Source organism: Equus przewalskii, chromosome 26 (genome assembly GCF_037783145.1).
Source record: "Equus przewalskii isolate Varuska chromosome 26, EquPr2, whole genome shotgun sequence".
Lineage (NCBI taxonomy): Eukaryota > Metazoa > Chordata > Mammalia > Perissodactyla > Equidae > Equus > Equus przewalskii.
This window is the reverse complement of record NC_091856.1, coordinates 19,153,073-19,175,274: the sequence shown is the minus strand read 5'-3', so window position 1 is coordinate 19,175,274 and position 22,202 is coordinate 19,153,073. Positions and strand designations below refer to the sequence as shown.

Sequence of the window (22,202 nt, the reverse complement as noted above, 5' to 3'; positions counted from 1 at the left end):
CCAGTCTAAAGGGTGTTATTATTCTGTCTCCCACGGTGGCTCACCACCATCCTCCCCTGAGCAGTGGTCTGTGGGCTGCGTTACTCACTCGTGCCGACACGCTGGACAGAGTGAGTGGTCACGTGGCTATGTGGAACTGAGACAGGAACCAGCCTAACGAGACAGGCTCGTCAGCAAGGCCCCTGGCCTAACAAGATAAGACCCCTAACCAACTGGCAAGCTAGGAGAATCAGACAGAGGCCACCAAAATCTGCATTCCACGGCCTCTGGGCTTTCCTGGGCTTACGCATGCACCCTAGCACCCAGGAGTCCGTTGAAGGTGACCCTAGCCCCATTAGCATAGTAAACATCACACCCAGGGGTGGAGAGCTAGCATGCTCATGATACACAAATCGCTTGTAGTAGCGTGCTATGTGACAGCACAGGTGCAAACACAACCCGGCCTCTGCAGGCCACGGCAAGGCCTTCCTCCCCAGCCTTTGCCTAATAGGAGCCCCATAATCCTGCTCCCTAATGAGCCGGTCACCTGCCCCTTTCCTTTCCACACCTGCTCCCTTGTGCCTCCCCTTTCTGTGCACGAGCTAATAAACTTTTACTTTTCTACTCCCCCTTGTTGTCTCTCTTGATTTCTATCCTGGGGGACAATAAGAACCCAAGGTGCCAGTAACAGACTGCTGGGGGCAGAGGAAAGGAGCTGTGGTGGAGGTAGAGCAGACGCCCACCATCCTGGGTTCCCCCACCCTGGGAGAGGAACAGAACAGGAGGTTTTCTCATAGATGCTGGAGCGGGTGAGCCACCTGTCAAATTCCAAGCCCTGGCAGAGCTAGAAGCTTGTGCATGGGCGGGGGGCACTGAGAGCAGACCCTGCTCTCTCTCTCGGTAGGTGGCTCCTTCCCATTCATCATGATGGGGAGAAGGCTGCTGCAGAGTCAGCCTTGGGAGGCTGAGTGAGCAAGTTGGGGCACAGCACCCCACCGCCGTAATTCAGAGGGTGAGAGACCAGGCCCAGGGAGTGTTCACTGTTCAGCCTCCTGGGTTGGCACCCTGGTTAAGCTTTGGACTTGCTGTGAGATCTTGGGAAACTCGTTTGGCCTCTCTGGTTCTCAGTTGGTTTCTTTGAATGGAAAGTTGCAGGGTGGCCCTAGATCAGTGATTTTTATTATTGCTCCCAACAGGCTCTGATCATACACTGGTAACTCTGGGCAGTCCACCGAGGCAGAGGGTCCAGGGAGCGGCATTAGAGGCCCGGAGGAAAGGGCCTGGGGGGACTAAAGGGAGGCCCCCAGGAAGAGGAAGAAGAAGGACCCTGGCCTCTGGACACCTCATACCTCTGATTCTCCAACATGGCCGCCCTTCAGAATCAGGGAGCTTTGTAAAGATCAGGAGTGCTCACCCCAGACCCACTGGCTGGAATCCTGCAGGGGCTGGAGCCCGGACCTTCAGAAAGCTCTGGGGGAAACTCCCCAGCACCAGCTGTTGGAGATGGAAGATCTGAGCCGACCCATTGTGCTGTTCACTGCCCTTTGCCAGCTGCAACGTGCACATTGTGGGTGCTAAATCGGGGAAGCAGTCTCCACTTCAAAGGGAAAGAAAACGCCTTCTGAAGCCAGGGATCTCTGAGAACAGTGGGGTCCAGACCCCAGCAGGGCCTCTGAGGGCCGATCGCCTGCTTCCAGCTGCTCTGAGCGGAGCGAGGGAGCGCATTCGGCTCGCACACATCTGTTGAGCTGCGCTGCCAGTCTCCTCTGAGAGGCATCATTTCCAGAGCCACAAGTCTATGAAGATCTCGAGTGGAAAGATCACTATCATTTGGCTGGTGACAGACACAATACCGAGAACAGAGTACTTATTATCACTGGAGAAAAACATTGAATGGGTTTTTGAGTAACCGGAATGGCTCACACAGGGAGCAGGAATTCAGCATGGAATTTGGCTCCACTCCTCTCAGACGTGCCTGAGGCACTACTTACTGGTTTCTGAAATTTGCATTCCTCGATGGAGGATGTGGATGCAAAGAGCAGGCGGCTGATCTGGGGCGGGGAAGGGCTGGATTGGTGGTTGCCTAGGAAAAAACCAATCCTGGCTGGAATTGTTTAGTTACAATGGCAGTCTAAGTGGTTTGAGGAAAAAGGAAATTTACTGGCATAACGGGAGGCCTGAGTTATATCTGCTTCAGCGTCATAGGAGTCGCGCTCCAGCTCCTGGTTCTGTTTTCCTCTGTGGGGGCTTCCGTCTTGGCCAGACGCTCCCAGTGTGGTGGCAGGATGGTCACCAATGGCTCCAGGCTGACGGCCTCCCAGCTGAGCTGCCCCACGGAAAGAACGCCTCTTTGTCCTAGAAGATGCAGCAAAAGGATGAGGGCGGAATCTCATTGGCAGCCTTTGTCATCTGGACATCCCAGAACAGAGCGCAGCAGCCAGGCCTGGAGCTGAAAGGTGGGGTCAGCCCCACTCAAACCACGTGAACGGACAAGATGGAACAGCTGCTTAAGGGAAAGTTAGGGTGCTGTTATTAGAAGAAGGGGCCAGACGCTGGGAGCTCTTCCAGCCACCACAGCAGGAATGAAAACTGCTTGCTCTGCTTTTTCTCATGTGCTATGTTCATTTCTACCACAGATTTTTCTAGTTGATTATTTCTTTACCCGCCTGTCTTTCCTGTTGGTTATGTGCTTTTGGGGAGCAGCTGTGACCCCTATCATCTTAACACTAGTAGTTCAAGGCCGGCTGTACAGTAGGGGCTTAATAAATCTTTGTAGAATGACATAAATAGCATGGAGCTGGGATTGGAGAATCTTGAGGTTTTTTGTTGCTGGTGCTTTTTTTTTTTTCATGGTGAGGAAGATTGGCCCTGAGCTAGCATCTGTGCCAATCTTCTACTTTGTGTGTGGGACTCCACTACAGCATGGCTTGATGAGCGGTGTGTAGGTCCGTGCCTGGGATCCGAACTCACAAACCCCGAGACACTGAAGTGGAGCAGGGGAACTTAACCACTACGCCACCAGGCCGCCCCCTGAGTTTTTGTTTTGATTCTGTCCCTAACTTTCGTGTAAACTTCAAGCAGGGCCTTCTTCTCCTTGGGCCTCTTTCTAACCACTAGATGAGGCGTCAGCAAACTTTCTCCATAAAGAGCCAGATAGTAAATATTTGAGGCTGTGGGCCGTATGGTCTCTGTTACAATTATTCAACTCTGCCACTGCTGCACGAAAGCAGCCCAAGACAATACACGAACGAATGGGCATTGCTGTTTTCCAGTAAAATTTTATTTGCAAAAACAGGTGATGGCCCCAATTTGGCCATCTAGCCACAGTTCACCACCTTTCTAGCAAAGGATTGTTTCCTTTAGCTATTGCTCTGTGACAGACCACTTGAAAATTTAGCAGCTTAGAACAACAGAAATCCTTTATTTTGCCCGTGAATCTGCGGTTTGGGCAGGCTTGTCAGATACAGCTTGTCTCTGCTCCAGCTGGGAAGCCCAGCTGTGGCTGGAGGGTGACACGGTTAGCAGCTTGGGGCTGGCTGTCGGCTGGGCACCCAGCTGGGGCGGTTGGCCAGGCCCCTGACACCTCATGTGGGCTTCTCCACGGGGCTAATTGTGCTTTCCCACAGGGTGGCAGCTCTGTTCTGCAAGGAAACCCTCCAACAGAGGAGGAGGCAGAAGCCCTCAGGGTCTGAAGGCCTGAGTTGAGAAACCGACACCGACACAGTGTGACTTCCACCATCTGCCATCAGCCAGGCAGTCACAGAGCCCCCCGGATTCAAAGGGAGGAGAGACACCGTGCCTGCCTCTTCACAAGAGGAACATCAAAGAATTTGCAGCCGTACATGATCTATGACAATGACGTCAGGGTCTGCCGGTTCCGATGTTCCATGGTTTGAAGATTCAACAGTCTGACCTTGGATTCCAGGGGCTCCTGGCTAGTTCCCTAAACTGACTCTCTTAGAGAGCATCCCATCCCCCATCCTTGCATCCCTCAGGCCCCTTGACCTTTACAGGGTCCCTACGATCTATCCCCCCTCCATCCCCACGGCCACCACTCAGAGCAGCCTGAATGTTGCGTGGCCTCCTCACTATGCCTTGGGTTCCAGTCTGTCCACAATGCTTCCAGGGTCATCCTCCTGAAGCAGTGCTCTAGCACTGGCCCCACGGGCTGGAGAACAAAACCCCAGACTGGGCTCCACTTCCTGTTCCAGCCTTACTTCTGAAGACTTTTCTCACACGGAGAAGTCTCGTCCTTTGCCTCAAATGTCTAATTCTCTCTCCCACCCTCTTACTATGGAAATGTAACCCAGCCTTTGAGGGCCGGCTTCCCGAAGCCCCCTGATGCTTTTCTAATTCTCTCACTCGAATTGTATTGTACTCATCACAAGGTATAACGTTTAGGACAACCTTACCTTATCTTTTGTGCTGTTCTTATCCTGCACTGTGCACGGGGACCAGGCCTTATTCATCTCTGTGGCCTTGTATGCAGACGGTACTTGGTTAGAGCCTGGGGAGCGGAAGTGAACAGAAATACAGACCTCAGCCTCCTTGCACCCGTGTCCCCTACCTCCCCAGTCTGGGCGGTTCCAGGAACCAGGGTGGCGACTTGCCTGGCCGACCAAGGCTGGGAGACCAAGAGATCAGCCTTCTTCCATGTCTCTTGAATCTGGTTCCAGGCTACCACCCAAAGCAGCTCATCTTTCCCGCAAAGGCTGGTGCACACAAAGAGGTCCAACCCCGGCTGATTCCAGAACCCTGCTAGAGAAGATTGAAGAGATGCCTGCCCTGTCAGACGGAGTTTCCTTCTCAGCTTGGTTCATTGCCCCAGCGAACTGGATGCTTGCTTCTAGCCTATGCCTTAACCTTTATACCTAACTCTGGCCCCTTCCCAGCCCAGAACACTTCAGTGGCAACCCATGGTCCTCAGGATGACATTAGTTACTTACCCTCCAGCTCCTTATCCTTTATGATCTGTCCCTTGCCTACTTATCCAACTTCATTGAGGTCAAATCTCTCTCCTTGAATGAGCTTCTCCTTATCCCATTATGTCACAAACTTTAGTGACTCTGAATTATTTGGAATCTCTGAAAAGATGGTGCCTCTTTGATGCCTTGGGACCTTTGCCTAGGCTCTTTCCTCTTCCTAGAATGTCCTCCTTGCTCTGTCTAATTAAGAATCAACTCTAATGTCACCACCTCCATGAAGCCTTCCCTCCTTTCCATCCTCATCCCCCAGCTGGGTTAGGATGCCCTTACTCTGCTCCCATGGTCCCCAGTGCCTGGCTATAGCAGCTATCACCTTCTGTGGATGGCACTCTTTAAAACTGTCTGTTCCCCACGAGGCTATGATCTCTTAGAGGGCAGAAATTTGGGCTTTTCTCCTCTTCTAATGCCAATGCCTGGCGCTGAGCCTGGCGTATACCTGGCATTCAGCAAATGTTTACTGGATGCACAAATGATTGCTCATTACTCTTTAGACAATTTTGAAAATAAACCTTCAAAGAAGAATAAACCTTAAGAGTCAAACGACACACTGGGGGAAGAAAGCCTAAACGGTTGTTACATATATGATAAAGAATTAATATATCTATATTACAAAGATTTTTTTATAAACCAATAAGGAAAAACTTAACCTCCAAAGAACATTAGGCTGAAAACATGACCAAAAAAGAAGAAACACAACTGGCCAATAGACAGATGGAAAAAATGTCCAAGAAAGCCTTAAAATTAAGCATTATACCATTTCATGTTTCATATTAGAAAACATGAAACATGGGAATATTTGGTTTTAATGAGGCTGTGAGGAATGGGGCACTTTCATCCACTGCTGGTAGCATAGTCCTGAGCTCATCTTTACAGTATGTTCTAAAAGTCTCTTATTTATTTATTTATTTTTGTTTTGGTTTGGGGTTGGGTTGGGTTTTTGGTTTTTTGGTTTTTTGTGGTTTTTTTTTTGGTGAGGAAGATTGGCCCTGAGCTAACATCTGTACCGATCCTCCACTATTTTACATGTGGGATGCCACCACAGCATGGCTTGATGAACAGTGTGTAGGTCTATGCCCAGGATTTGAAGTGGTGAACCCCAGGCCACCAAAGTGGAGCATGCAAACTTAGCCACTACACCACCGGGCTGGCCCCAAAAAGTCTTTTAAATGTGCCGGCTCTGGAAACCAACTATTTTACTTCTAGATTTTGTTTTTTTCCCGAGGAGTTAATCAGTAATATATACATCTTCACAAACAGCTCTCATTAATTCCTCATTATTTTCTGATCGCTCTGCCTCCGAGAACAGCCTGACATTACAGTCACAGGAGCTGACCGTATCTTACCCCTAATTTAGGGACAAGAGCAGAAATTCTCTAGTGGGGCAGTGGTTGGATTATTGGCCACCAGCCTGTGGGGAGCATTTCTAGGGTTGCTGTAATAAAGCTGGCCGTCACTGGTGTAGGATCAACCAGTTCATCATCCGCTGTCCCATTTGGAAAACACCCAGCAATGGCTTCAGAGATCATTTGGGGAGGGGAATTTGGGCTTGGCAACCGGAAAGGGGAAGTGTTTACTGAGCACCTTCTATAGGCCTAGAAGTGACTTAGATGACCTTAATTGGTCTCCTGTTGGGTAGCCATGACTAACTCTGTTTTGCTGATGGAAAAGCTGAGATACAGTGTAAGGAGCAAAGTTAGATATGAACCGGGTCTGGCCTCTCTCCCAAGCCTGTGAAATTTTCCACTAGAGCGCCATAGACCAGTCCTGCAAATGTCTAGCCCTTGAGGGTGCCACTGGTTGTTCAAGCAAAGGAGATTGAGTGTAGCTTTTCTGACTGCTCTTCATTAAATGGCATTGAGTGAAATATTCTACGACACCCGCGTTTGGTATCTTTGCCCAGGTACAGAGTAATAGCCCATCATCCAAATAGAGGGAAATTAATCTGATTCAGAGCATGCCAGAGTGTAACAGGCTGCTGAACGGATTGTCGCTCAGGGTAATTTTCTCCAAGCAAGTTCGCAATCAGAGTACCTGGACACGTTGTGGTAGTTGACTGAGGACAGCTTGCCCCGTCCTGGCAGCTTGGAAGTCCCTCTGAAATGATTCATTTTTGCACATTCGATAAAATAAACACACAAGCTCCATGGCACCTGCATCCACGTCGTAAGAAAATAATGACGATTTGGCTGATGGCTCCATCCGTCCCCTGGAGCCAAACGCATTGGTTTTTCATCCTCGACAGGAGCCCTGTGATGGCTTCAGAGAACCTGAACTGGGATCTGTGCCTGGGGTAAAAGGAGGGGCGGAAAAACCATCAGACGGGTTGGAGGTGACTCCCTGGGTCTTCCATCTGTTCTGTTGTTGTTTTTTGGGGATTGGTTCAATTCTCAATTAAACTTTAAAAAAATATTTGGTTTTGGTTTGTTGGAGGTTCAACAAATACACGTAGTTCCTTTGGGGATTGTCTGTTTGTTTAGGTTTGTTTTCGCTTGCTTTAAGTTCAGATGCCTGCTTTGAGGGTAGGATGAAATATAATGATCCACAGACATACACCCAGCAAGACAGCAGAGGAATAGAATTTTTTTTTTTTTTTTTAAGATTGGCACCTGAGCAAACAACTGTTGCCAATCTTCTTTTTTTTTTTTTCTCTCCTGCTTTTTCTCCCCAAAGCCCCCCAGTACATAGTTGCGGATTTTTAGTTGTGGGTCCTTCTAGTTGTGGCATGTGGGACGCTGCCTCAATGTGGCTTGATGAGCAGTGCTACGTCCACGCCCAGGATCCAAACCAGCGAAACACTGGGCAGCCTGCAGCAGAGCCCGCGAATTTAATCACTCAGCCACGGGGCTGGCCCCACGAGGAATATAATTTTAGCCCTTCATAAGAAAAATCAAATTACACAACTCACGTCAGCTGTCTCATTTATCCTCTTGGCGTTCATGTTTATCACCGTTCTACACACGGGGAGTTTATCAGAAAAAATAACTAACTGACTTGGGACTTGTCCCATGTTATATCCAGTGGTTCTCAGTCTTGTCGGGTGGAGTTGGGGGCAGGCCACTTGGAGGGATCCAGACTTAAAAGAGTCACATAAAGGGAGCAGTAATTACTAGACGACAGCAGTCAGAGTGGGAGGACATTTCAGAGCATCCTTAAAGGAGCTGGTTATCACACTGTTTCCTGGGACAAGCCACCCCCTGCCGCTATGCCCCTCACCAGGTCAACCTCTTTAGCGCCCTTAGATGTGCAAGCCCTGCGATCTCCAGTGCAGTAGCTACTAGCCACACGGGGCTCTTGAGCACTGGAAATGCGGCCGTTCTGAATTGAGGTGCACTCTAAGTACAAAACACCCATGGGATTTTGAAAATTTAGTACAAAAGAAAGAAGGTAAAAATATCTCAAAAATAATTTTTTTCTATTGACGACATTTTGAAATGACATTGTGGATCTATTGGGTTAAATAAAACATAGTATCAAAATTAACTTTACCTGTTTTATTTAACGTCTTTCAATATGGCTACGAGAAAAGTTAAAATTCTATGTGTAGTTCATGTTATATTTCTATTGGGCTGTGCTGCTCTGGAGGCCAGGTTCTCCTGTGTTCCAGAAAAGACAGCCTCCCTGAACCTGGCTTAATGTTGCCTTCACTTCTTATCTCCTAACAGGGCAACGCACGGGACAGTTCCTGAAGATCTCATATGGTTCAAGACAGACCCTGACCCTGGAAAACGGGTCCTTTCAGTTTACCTGCTAAACAGGTGCCCCTACGAATCAACAGCATAAACCTAGGATCCAGTTCATCCCAGCCCCTTCCAGTTTAGAAATCCTTCTTTCCACCATGGTTTTTTTTTTTTTGATTTAGGGGAATTTCATTATTCCAAAATTGGCACACAGAATGAAAGCTTAATTAATATGTCTTATATCACAACATTTGTAGGTCACAAAATTCAGATCAACACTCAGCGTGTCCTTGGGGTGCCCGGAGAGGGGTGCCCTGCTCCGCTCTGCATCTCGTGTCCCACCCCACAGACAAGATGGAGCGGCGTCTTTTCTCAGTTGTAACAAAAACAACTTCCCCGAGTGATTAAAGCTTTGCCCCACACAAGGAGACACAGTCCAGTGGTCGAGAAATGCTGAATTAGGCAGGACGGGGCACAGGACACAAATCCCCCTTCACCCCCAAGCTCACATATAACAGCACCGGTGTTCTAGCACCCCTGTTACTCAGAGACCACCAGATTGGGAAGGGGCCTCAGAAATTGTCAGGGTCAGCCCCCATCCCATGCAGGGGTCTTGACAGCAGCCATCTGGCCTCCGCTGGAACCCCTTTTGTAACAGACAGCTCCCCCCCTACTCCAGGAACTCAGGTGGCTGGGTTTTTCTTTGCTGTTTTTTGGTGGGGTTTTTTTCCCCCCAGCTCTGACTGTATAAAGTTCGTGCTTATATTGAAAAAAAGTGGTCAGACGTTCACTCTGCCGTGACCTCAAAGAGATCTAGAGTTCAAAGCAGCCCCCCCTCCCCCAACAAGGATGAGTTTGAATGCAGGCTCAGTTATCTATGTTTTTTCATGCCTCATAACCAATTTCAGCATCCATTGCCTCCTCTAAAAAGAGGAAGGAGGAGGGTGGAGAAGACCGAGCTCACTGAGATGTTGTAAAGAGATGAGAGAGGAGAAAGGGCTCTCTGGGTGCTCGGGGCCGCCTGCATGCTGGTCTCTTCGTCTGGATTCAGAGCGCTTATTTCTGTAAAACAGCCAGGGGCTGCTTTGCAAGCGCCCGGCAAGCTCTCGTGTCCACAAAGATGCAGTGGCAACGACTGGGAGCCTTGTTCTCTTCTAGGCATTTACAAACTGATCTGTTCCTGTGTTTCCAGGTGTAGAAGGTAAGCAGCTGAGTGATGGTCCCTGGGCGAGGACTGGGATCCGGGGCAGGCTTTGTGTCTGGAGGAACAGGGTGGAGTGAGGAGGAGGGCGCCCAGAGTCCCGTGGGAGAGCAGGGCTGGTGCATGGTGTCTACAGACTTCAAAGAAACAGCAAAAACTGAGAGAGTGGGACAGAAAGAGCACTTGATTTGGAGGAAAACAGACATGGGTATAAATTCTAGCTCCGTCACTAACCAGCTGTGTGACCTTGGAGAAGTCACGTCGTCTCTGATCCTTCCTCTTTCATCTATAAAACGAGAATAATAATACCCACCTGGCAGCATGAAGTCGTGCTTCCATGTGTAGCATCTGAAGCCAGATTGCAATTTATTAGCCATACGACCTTTGGAAACTGGTTTTGTAACAGGTTTATGGAGATATGATTGACACAAAATAAACCACACGCAGTCAAAGTGTACAATTTTATACGTTTTGATGTATGTAAACACATGGGAAACCATCACCACAACCAAGATAAGGAACACGTCCATCACCTCCAAAATCTTCCTCGTGCCCCTACTCACCCCCCACTTAAGGTTCATCCCCAGAAATCCACTGCTCCACTTTCTGCAGAATAGATTAGTTTGTGTTTTCTTTGCTTAGTTTTGGACAGTTTCTATTGATAAGTCATCAAGTTCACTAATCTTCACTGATATCTAACATGACGGTCGTCTGACGTATTTTTGTCTCTGACATTGTAGTTTTCATCTCTAGAACTTCAATCTGGGTGTTTCGGTTTTTTTTAAGTCTTCCTTGTATCTACTTAACACATCTAACCTTTCCTCTAGCTTCTAGAACATATGAAATAAAGTTGTAAAGATTGTTTTAATGTCCTTATCTACTAATTTTATCATCTGGGTCAGATTTGATTGATTTTTCTCCTTATTTTGCTGCTTTTGCATGCCTACGTTTTTTTTATTGGATACTAGACATTTTACATCTTACCTTGCTGTGTGCTGGACATTGTTGTACTAAACAAACAAATAAATACATTGGAATAGAGACCATTTTAATTTAGTACACTTAGAACCAGAAATGATAAAATGCATTTCCAGCTTTTTACACCTTTAGCCCATCCATGTCAACATTTTCTCTGACCAGGTCATAGGTAAACATTTCTAAAATATATTTTTGAGCTGTTTTTCAGCATGTGGTCCAGTTATCTGGATGCAATGTGGCCCCTTCAGGGCTTTCTTGTAAGTTTCGTTTGACGTGATCAGTGCAGTATTAGTCTGTATTAGTAATTACTAATTACTGTATTGCTACTGTATAGTCTGTATTGCTGTATTAGTAATTAGTGTTAGTTTTCTCCCCTCATGAGGCAGTTCCCTTCCTAGGCCTTTAACACATGCCCCACAAATTATGAGCGTTTTCCACTCCGGCTGTTGGGAACGGCACTATTCCCAGCCCAGTGTGAGCTCTCAGCAATGTTGTCTCTAATTCTTTCGAGTGGTTCTTCCTCCGGCGTCAGCGACACATGCTCTTGTCAGTAAACTGAATACTTGTGATTGACCCTTTGCAGGGCCCCAGAGTTCTCTCTCTGTCAAGTTCTCTTCTCTCAGGTGCCCTGCTCTGCAAACTCTAGCCACCTTGATTTCCTTGGACTCCTAGTTCTGTAGCCTCAATTCAAGGAGGCTGCTGGGCTTGGCTGGCGTCCCGCCATCTGCACGGTGGACTGGAAACTTCCTCCAGGCAGTGAGCTGGAACATGTGAGAGTCTTACCTCATTTGTTTCTCATCTCTCGGGGATCACTGTCCTTCGTTGACCAGCATCCAATACCTTGAGGGCTGTTGCTTGGTTTTCCAGTTGTCTCAGGAAGCAGAGTAAATCGGATCCCTGTTTCTCCAGTTTGGCCAGAAGTAGAAGCCAGGAGAGTTATTCAAATTCTCTGCCACTCAATTTCCTCGCCTATAAATGAGAAGAATAATAGTACCCATGACAAGAGCTGTTGCAAGGATTAAATGAGCTAATGTTTGATCTGTTACATGGTAATTGCTCAATACGTAGATGCGATCATTGTTATTGTTATTATTATTATCATTATCATGATCTCTGGATAGGCTTCTGGAAACTGAAACTCCTGAGTTTTCAGTCCCAAACACAGCACCCGGCACTTCCTTGGTATTAAATATTTGTCTCTTTACTTCTCCATCCCAGATCCCTCTAGCGGATAACCACTCATTCTCTCACTTGGGAGCAGGCAAAGAATGACCTTTGAGATCTTTAGCAGCCATAATTCCTCTGCCTCAGAGATCTAATTGATATTCTCATGGAGCAAATTAGCATTTGCAGCAGACATATTTCACTCCAGATTTATTATGCTCCCTAAATTAATGTAACAAGGATATTCTGAAGAGCAAAGCAGAGTTTAATTCATACGAGACTGGAGGTCAGTCTCTGAGTTAGCTGGAGGAATTCAGGACAGAAAAGAAAGAGTGTACAGTCATGCGCTGCTTAACAACAAGGATACATTCCGAGAAATGCATTGTTTGGCGATTCTGTTGTTGTGCGAACATCAGAACATACTTGCACAAACCAAGATGGTACAGCCCACTACACACCCAGGCTGTAGGTCCTAATCTTATGGGACCACCATCGTATATGCGATCTGTCGTTGACCGAACCGTCGTCATGCGGTGTACGACTGTCTTCCAGCCCTTCCTAGACTCATCACATGGGCAAAGGGGACAGAGACTCAGCTCCTAAAGAAAGGAAAGAAATATATCTGGGATATGCAGCTGAAAAAAAAGAAAATAGCAGCCCAGCCCCTCAATCCCCTTAACCTCTGGCCTTCAGACATCCTTCCTCTGCGTTGATGTGCTTGGTATCGGATGTGATGTTTGTATCTCTTCATGGACCAGACACCTGCCTGGGTCGTCCTGGAGGACGGGGGGAAGCCAGCAGGTTGAGGCAGGTCGCAGGGTGTCACCTGAGCAAGTGGGATGTGCTCCACGGCAGCCTCAGACAAAATCTACACTTCAGTCTTCCTGTAAGACCTCTCCCTTCCGCCTGCTTCGATCATCAGAAATGGGGTCTGCTCCCACTGTTCCGTCCTGCCCAAGTGGTGCAGGGACTCACGTCTCAGGGGCTTTTTAATGCCCCCAAACACTCCCTTTAGAAGCAGGAGCCATTTGTATCTATTCAACTGCTTTACCTTCTTTAGGAAAAGTGGATTTATCGTCATTAAGAGTTAAAATTCTTGTGCTCGAATCAGCAGCAATGACTGGGTGCACGTACCTCATAATTGTACTTGCGATTCATTAACAAACTGGCCTTTGCCCCTTTTCTCATCTCTGAAAGCAAGATAATCACAGAATTTCCCCAAATGTCTCTCCACTAAAATGGACTAAGTCTGATCCCGAAGGGTGCGGTCGGGTCGATGGGGTACGAAAGAACCCATGACGTTCACGGAGCCTGTCTGCGCTGAAACCTAGGGCCGTAATTTGGGGTTGCATTAATTCTTTTTTTCAGCAGTTATTAAGAAAAGATCTAAGATAACCTTTACTCTCAAAGGGCTGCAGTTCAATCGAGGGTAAGACGAGGACATCAATAAGTGGAATTCATGGTAGAAAATGCTTAGGGTGAGAAAGTTGTACGGCACAGTGGTTAAGATTTAGAACCTTGGAGTCAGACTTGAGTTCACCTACTGGTTGACCTTGACTAGCTGTGTGTCCTTGGGAAAGTCATTTGATTTCCTGAGCCTTGCTTGCCCCCTTTGTGTAACGGAGATAAGAGAACAGTTGCGTGAACTGAACGAGCGGACGTATGTGCTTAGTACGTTGCTCCGTCAGCACTCAGTCAGTGTTAGCTATTACGAGTAATTGTTTTTTTCAGTCTGGAGAAGGGCAAGACCTTAGGCGGTTTCCCAAAACGGGGAGCAGCCACTTAGCGGCTCCCTGGACCAAAGAGAAGGTGGGGCTTTGGAAGCTGGACCATTCTGCTTCTACTCTTTGCAGGCCAAAGGTTTCAAGGAAAATTCAAAATGGTTCTACGTCCATCTGAGCAGCCTCGGTGTGGGGTACGGAAGCTCTGCAGTCCCCCGCCCTTCTTCCTTTATGCTCCTTGACAATCACATCCAGCCCTGGAGTTTGAACTCCCACCTGAGACGCTAAGATTTCATATTTCCGGACAATACAGCTTGTTCTAAACTACGTGTTCCTCTCTCTGTGGCTGCAAACTCCTTTATGGATGGCATCATCCTTCTGGGGATTGAAGCCAGAAACCTTGGTGACATCCTTGATGCCTTCCTTTTCTCTTTTTCATCCTGCCCATTCCCTCATTCTTACCCCATGCAATCCATCATGTCTTGTCCATTTCATCTGCTAAATATTCCCCGAGTCCAGGCACACAGCCACAGCCTTGCGCAGATCATTGTCATCATCTGTCGCTGGAGGGCTGTGACAACCCCCCGCTGGTCCCTCCCCTTCTGCCTCGTCCATCGTCAGCCCATTCTCTGCTCTTCAGTGAGGATGACTGACATCCACCCACAAGTCTGTCCTGCTGAAAGGTCTTCCAGGGCCCCCTACACGACCTCTTTCCTACCAACCTTTGTCCAATCTTGCCTTCTTTTCTAGCAGATCCAAATTTTGCTTGGGGTGATAATGTGTTCAGTCAAAAATCTTACTTTCTAGCCTCTCTTAAAGCTTTATGACCAGGTTTTGGTCAAGGAGATGTAAGCAGAAGTCTATGGAGTGGGGCTTCTAGGAAGCTATGGTTTTCCTGATAAAAAGGGATGGATTCCACTGGCACAAAGCATCATGTTCTCTTTCCTCTTTCTGTCTGGCACACAGATTGATGCCTGGAGGAGGGTGAATCAGGCTGACCCAGGAAGGTGAAAGTCGTCCGTTGAGGTCGGTGGAGCAGGAAGCTAGAAGGAGCCGGTTTTCTCGATGACTGCCTGGACCAGCCACAGTAACCTAGGACCATCTAGCTCCTTATTGCATGAGGAAAATAAATCTTTATTTGGTTAAGTAATTGCAGCTCGGTTTCTCTTACTGAAGTCAGACTCAGTCTTACCTGCTACCCCCTCCCGTCAGCTAGAGGAGCAGTTTCCAAGCTTTAGTGAGAGTCCAGATCACTGGGGCACTTGATACAAAGTCAGAGCGGGGACTCCACTCCAACAGATTCTCTCCTGAGTGGACCTGCCGTGGGGACCTGTGACTGGTATTGTTTAAAAGCAGCCCAGGATTTCCTGTTACGTATGTTCCATGTAAACAATTAGAGAAACACCAAATTCTGGAAATTACACTTAAACAATTAAGGAAACACACAAATTCTGGATGTACAAGGAATTTTATGAACTAGCCTCTGCAGCTTCTCCAGCTTCATCTCTGGCCATTCCCACTGCCTATACTTGCCCAGAACATACCATTCAGTGGCTTTGCTTGTGCTGTTTCCATGTCTATGAAGCCCTTCCCACCTTTCTGGACCTGGATCCTTCCCCATCCACAAGATGCAGCTCAGGTACCACCTCACCTGGGAAGCCTTTCATGAACCCTCAGGCTGTGCTTGTTGTCCGTCATTGAGGAGCCCTTGAAAAGTTCTGGATGGAGAGAAAGTTCTGGAAGATGGGAGGAGGCTACGTATGTATGGTCAGATTTGCATGTCCACCTGCTTCCAATACTTTGGCTTGAACGGAGGTGGGAGGGTCGGAAAGAAGCCTTTGGGGGAGTTTTAAATTTTATTGGTCTTAGTTTCAGTCCTCCTCTTATAATAACTCCTAGAGTCTGGACTCTGCAGCCAGCGTTGAACGCCTGCCCCAGAAATTCATTAATTTTAGTGGGCTGTTTTCGCCTTTTCACTTTTCATTTACATTTCAAGAGTTAGATTCAACACCAATGTAATAGAAGCAATCAGATAGGCCCCAGTGGAAAGCAGGAGCATCTAATTAAATCCTGATATTTGCAGGTCTAGCTCTCAAGGGAGGAAAAAACACTGACTCGTTGGATATTTATGGAGCTCATTTGTTCATTCAATCATGCATTCACTCCTCAGTTCACTCCTTCACTCTGCACTGACAAGATTCTCTTGGTTACAAGTAAAGAAATACAACTCGAGGTGTCTTCAGTTAGAGAACGGGAATTCATTGGCTCATGTACCTGGACAGCCCAAGAATTCAACTAACGTCCCATACCGGGGGCTTAAATTATGTTTCCAAGTGTCTGTCTTCCTCCTCCTCTTTCCCTCTTTTTCTTTTTCCCTTCTCCCACTTCTCATCTTCCCATCCTTCAGGCAGGCTCTATGTTTGTGGCAAGTGAAAGAGCCCCCAGTAGCCTTAAACCAACATCCCAGCAGCTTAACAACCCAGGGAAAAGAGGCTTATTGCTGGCGCCCACCAAAAAGCCCAGAGAGGACTCTGATCTGGTTCGTGTCACGTGTCCTTGCCTAAAACCAATTTCTGTGGCCAGAAGTTTAGGATAGTCTGCTTAGCTAGGCCTGGGACACATGGTTGGGGTGGAGAGTGTGAGGGACCAAGTTCAGCCCCATTAATCACAGGGAACGTGTACAGAATACTGAGGAGACATGACCAACACATTCTATCATCCCATTCATCCACCCGTCTGTCTGCCCATCTACCCATCCATCCACCCATCCATCCACCCACCCTTCTATCCATCGATCCATTTATCTATCTAATCACAGGAGTTGTACACAGGATACTGAGGAGACACAACCAACAGATTCTACCATCCCATTCATCCACCCATCCACCCACCCATCCACCCATCCATCCACCCATCTACCCATCCATTCATCCATCCATCCATCCATCCATCCATCCACCCATCCACCCATCCGTCCATCTATCCACCCAACTACCCATCCACCCATTAACCCATCCACCCATCTACCAATCCATTAATCCACCCATCCATCCATCCATCCACCCACCCACCCATCCACCCATCTATCCATCCATCCATCTATCTATCTTATCACAGGAATTGTGTACAGGATACTGAGGAGACATAACCAACAGATTACACCATCCTATTCATCCACCCACCCATCCATCTATCCATCCACCCATCTACCCATCCATCCATCCACCCATCCATCCATTCTTCCATCTACCCATGGCTCCATCCATCCATTGGTGCATCTAACAGGCATTTATTTAGAGCTTTGTCTATGCTCAGCACTGCCCAGGCACTCATGTACTGGTCCTCTATCATACAACTAAAGGGCAGGATCAGGGCTTAGCACAAAGCTGGGCCCAAAGCAGGTGCTCAGTAAGAGTTTGAATGAATTAATAGATGGCCCTCGGTCTTAAGCCTGGGTCACTAGGACAATGATGATGCCCTTGATGGAACAGCGTGTAGGCAGCAAAGGTGGTTTTGGTGTGAAAGGGGGTGTGCTGGTAAAGTGCTTGAGTGTCTCACGTTGTCCCCACAATTGATGGTACGCTACTTCTCCCCTGGCAGCAGGAGAGCCAGGCAAAGGAAGGAATTATGTCCTGCTGTGCTCTGCCAGTCTCCGAAGCTGGGGACTGAGACAATTATTCTGAGCCATCAAATGAATAAACATTATGGAATGAAGGTCAGCAGGGAGATGTGACAGGGTTTAAATGGTGATCCAATATGCTGGGCTGCTTTCGGGAGCCCTAGTCAACAGACAGTTTGGAGGGCCTGGGAGGGTAAGATCCCACCGGCCCCGGTGCTCATAAGCCAGTGACTACATTCCTCATTTCCTTCCTCTCCCTCAGGGAGTGCTCCCAGGGAAGCGAAGGACGCTGCCTTGCTCTCTTTTGGATTGTAATGTCCACCAGCATTTGGATCGTGTCAGTGGGCATTCTGTGAATCCACCAGTGATGGGAAATGTCCCGGTGAGGCGAAGGTAGACTTCGCTATAAGAACATCCATGCCCATGCTTGCCACTCACTCAGCACTAAATAAACGTCAGCTCCGTAGGCTGAGTGGGGTGGGAGCTTGGATGGAGTTGGTTGAAGGGCGGGATTTTTATGAGCATCCTCAACTTTTAGTGCATTCATTCATTTCTTCAATTGTCAATTCACTCATAAATTTCTTCCTTCATTCATTCACTCAACAAACATTGGTGAGACAGATCATGAATGCCGCCCCAGAACCCTTCTTACTGTCTCTGCGCTCCACACCCGTCCTTATCTGTGATTTCCCTCGAGACAGTCAACATCCAACATTCCTGGCACTTTTTAGGATGTCCTTGGGAATTTACATCCTCCCCACCCCCAGGGTGCGTTTCACCAGTGACTGAGGCGTGAGGGAGTCAGACCCCTGGCCCAGATACCCAGTCTCCAATCAGGAAAACTGTGAAGTGTGACTTACACCCACCTCAGGGTCCCCCGCAGGATCAGCTTGGAGCTGCCCTCTGGGGGATTTTGTCTGAAATGACATCCGTGCCCAGAGGGCGGGGACTAGGGCCAGGCAAGCAAAGCACTTGGGACAGAATTTAAGGGGACACTCACTCTCAGGCTCATGCGTGAACCTCTGCACAGCTTGCATCCTGGGCGCCGCCCTCGGCTCCCCCAGCCCTGGCCCTGCTCGCTGGCCCTGCTCCTCTTCCTCATCTGCCGTGGACTGGGAGTCAAGAAATTGCAAAGAAACGGCAACTGACTAGCAACTCCTATTGTAGTCCCTCCCAACTTCTTACTAAATCTTTACGACGAGGCAGAAAAAAAGAAAAAGGAAGTTCCAACTGATGTGGGAAACTAAGATGGACTCAAATTAAGGGCAGACTCTGAGAGGAACTGACGCTAATTCAAGGCTGCTGGTGCAGGTGGATTGGGCAAAACCTACCCAGGCTGGGGCCAGCCCCATGGCCGAGTGGCTAAGTTCGCGCACTCTGCTTCGGTGGCCCAGGGTTTCCCGGGTTCGGATCCTGGGTGTGGACATGGCACTGTTCATCAGGCCACGCTGAGGCGGCATCCCACATGCCACAACCAGAAGGACCCACAAATGAAATATACAACTATGTATTGGGGGGATTTGGGGAGAAAGAAAAAAAGATTGGCAATAGTTGTTAGCTCAGATGCCAATCTTTAAAAAAAAAAAAAAACAAAGCCTACCCGGGCTTAAACTCAAGGTATACTCTCCTTGCAGTGCAGAGAGACCACCAGGTGCGGCATGCCATAAAGAACCTCTCAAACCTGGGGACCTTGTTAAAATGCAGATTCTGATTCAGCAGGTCTGGGGTGCGGCTGAGATTCTGCATTTCTAGGGAGCTGCCAGGGGATGCAGCTGGACCACACCTTGGATAACGAGGCTTTGGACCGTTAGAAGCACCCGCTGAGCAAGGGCGGAAGACCCCATCGGAGCCGAAGCCTGCTGGAATCGGGGAGGTGAATTGAAAGCCTGCTGGACTGTTTTGTGTTTGTTGTCCGCAGTATTGGATGGCCCTTCGTGCAGGACAACATTCCTCTCCGGCCCCAGGGATGTGAGGGCTTGGTCCCATGACTGGCTCTGGCCCGGGGCTGTGGTATCACTTCTGCAAGATGCTTTCAGAGGAGGGCGTGCTCCTTTTTCGCTCCACCGTAAGGCTGGCTGTGCCGCTTCCCGGCCTTCTCTCCTCTGCTCTGTAACGCGGGCTACCTTTGCTAGTCGTTCCCTCTGGTTTTGCCATTTGTCATTGAATGTTTGTGTCCTCCCCGAGATTCATATGTTGAAACCCTAATACGATGCTATTTGCTGGTGGGGCCTTTGGGAGGCAATTAGGGTTATATTAGACCGTGGGGGTGAGGCCTCCTTATAAAAAAGAGGAAGAAGTGAGATTTCTCTCTCTGCCATGTGAGGACACAGCAGGAAGGCAGCCTTCAGCAAGAACTGGCTACGCTGGGGCTGGCCTGGTGGTTGGCCGGGTGCAATGGTTAAGTGTGCATGTTCCACTTCAGCGGCCTGGGGTTCCCTGGTTCAGATCCCGGGTGCAGACATGGCACCACTTGGCAAGCCATGCTGTGGTAGGTGTCCCACACAGAAAGTAGAGGAAGATGAGCATGGATGTTAGCTCAGGGCCAGTCTTCCTCAGCAAAAAGAGAAGGATCGGCAGCAGATGTTAGCTCAAGCCCAATCTTCCTCAAAAGCAAAAAAAGAACAGGCTATGCTGACCCCAGTCTCACACCTCCAGCCTCTGAACTGCGAGAAGTCGATTTCTGTGGCTCAAGGCACCCAGTTAGTGGTATTCTGTTTATACCGCCGGAACGAAGACAATGTTAGTGGGCCGTGGAGTGAGGCCGCAAGGCTGGAGGAAGGGAGAAGGGTCTTTCTTGCTCGCTGTTTGCCTGCTGTTCCTGTCAGTGCTGCCATAGCAACAGCCCTTGGCCCTGAGCTAACAGCTGGGTCCAGTTTCCAGGTGTTCAGGCTCCCACAGCCAGCCCCCGTGCACCCCCCAGGGTGCCAGCAGCAGCTTCCCTCCCCAGAGGTCTGGGCGCCAGCTCTGTGCAGCCCTGCCTCCAGCCGCCAGGCTCTGACAGCCCCAACCGCTGTCCTCTGCTCCCCCAGCCCTGGGCTGGTCTTTGCACCCTGCAGGACTCTCTCTGCGTTGCCTCACTGTTCTCTTTGACTTGTCCGTCCTTGAGTACGCATTAAGACAATCCCCTGGATCAAATTCTCTCCATTAAAACAACAGCGTGGTTTCTGTTTTCCTGACCCCAATGTCCCAGATAGGAGCCTGGATCTTGGAGTAAGGATGTGGGCAGAGTCTTGGCCAACCTGTGGTGGACACGTGGTCTGAGCAAGAAACAAACCTTTGTGCTGTGACCCGCCAAGGTTTCTGGGGTCGTTCTTTTTTATGTGGCACAATCTAGCCTATCCTGGCTAACACAGAAGCCACAAAAGTCACATTGTCCTCCAGCCAGGCTCTTAGGAGAGGACTCTGTCACCAGGTCAGTGGGCGGAGGGCTGCACCCAGAGCAAGCCACACACTCTGGCAATTTTACAAACCCACCAAAGTCTGGACAGATCTTGCATGTTTGAAGTTCAGTAAAAGAGAAAAATAAACCTGGGGTTTAAGTATGATTTTTTTTTTTTTTTGGTAAGGAAGATTAGCCCTGAGCTAACATCTGTTGCCAATCTTCCTCTTTTTTTTTCTCCTCAAAGCCCCACCACGTAGTTGTATACCCTCGTTGTAAGTCCTTCTAGTTCTTCTATGTGGGACGACACCACAGCATGGCTTGATGAGTGGTGTGTAGGTCAGAGCCCAGGATCTGAACTGGCAAACCCCAGGCCGCCAAGGCGGAACGCACAAACTTAAACACTTGGCCATGGGGCCAGCCCCTGAATATTTTATCATATAAAGAAGTCTATAAAGCAGGAAAAGACAAACTGCCCTGTAGAAAATTGACCTAAGGTACATGTGGAAAAGTACTCAATCTTACCAGTAATTCAAAAATAGAAATTAAAGTATGTAATATCATTGTTATGGCTTGAGTGGTGCTCCCCCATCCAAAAAGAAGGTATGTTGAAACCCTAACCCCCAGTACTTCAGAATCCCACCTTGTTTGGAAATAAGGTCATTGCAGGTGTAGTTAGTTAAGATGAGGTCATACTGGAGTCGGGTGGGTTCCTAACCCAATATGACGGGTGTCCTTATAATAAGATGACCATGTGGAGACAGAAGCATAGGGAGAAAGCCAGGTGACAATGAAGGCAGAGACTGGAGATACACAGTGCAAGCCAAGGAAGGCCACAGATCGCCTTGGAACTGCCGGAAGCCAGGAGGAGGCAGGGGTTCCCTAAAGCTTTCGGGGCGAGGAGGGGGCAGTCCTCCCAACGCTCGATTTTGACAGTAGCCTCCAGAACTGCGAGACAATAAATTTCTGTTATTTTCAGCCACATAATTTGTGGCACTTTGTAAGAACAGCCCTAGGAAACTAACAAAACCATTTTTTACCTTTCACGTGGGAAAATAAAAAGAATAAATTCCCTAGAGCTTTGCAGAATGTTCTTGAGGGTTGGGTAACGGGCGCTCTCAGACCCTGCTCCTGGGAGGCTGTCCTTGTGCAGCCTTTTCGGGGGGAGAATTGGCAAAATGTACCAAGAACGGCCTTAAAAAAAAGAATATGCCTTTTGACCCAGCAGTTACATTTCTACACATATCTGAAGATAAAGAGATTATGATAGCTATGTTGACAATAGGGGAAAGTTAAAAATAATCTAAGTGTACAAGAATAGGGGATTGCTTAAATGAGTCATGGCATATTCTCTGGAGTCATTAAGAATGATAATGTAGGGCTGGCCCTGTGGCCGAGTGGTCAAGTTCACGTATTCTGCTTCTGCAGTCCAGGGTTTTGCCGGTTCGGATCCTGGGTGCAGATATGGCACCGCTCATCAGGCCACGCTGAGGTGGCGT

General features: G+C 48.5%; 1 long non-coding RNA gene across 1 annotated transcript; it reads right to left on the bottom strand.

Moving 5' to 3' along the window:
- Positions 1-10,289: 10,289 nt before the first annotated feature.
- LOC139079582 (uncharacterized) lies at positions 10,290-18,445 on the bottom strand. Its single transcript, XR_011533307.1, has 3 exons — positions 18,325-18,445; positions 12,443-12,583; positions 10,290-11,789 (listed from the first exon to the last, which is right to left on the bottom strand). It is a non-coding gene; the product is annotated as an uncharacterized lncRNA (long non-coding RNA).
- Between the last annotated feature and the right edge of the window lie 3,757 nt (positions 18,446-22,202).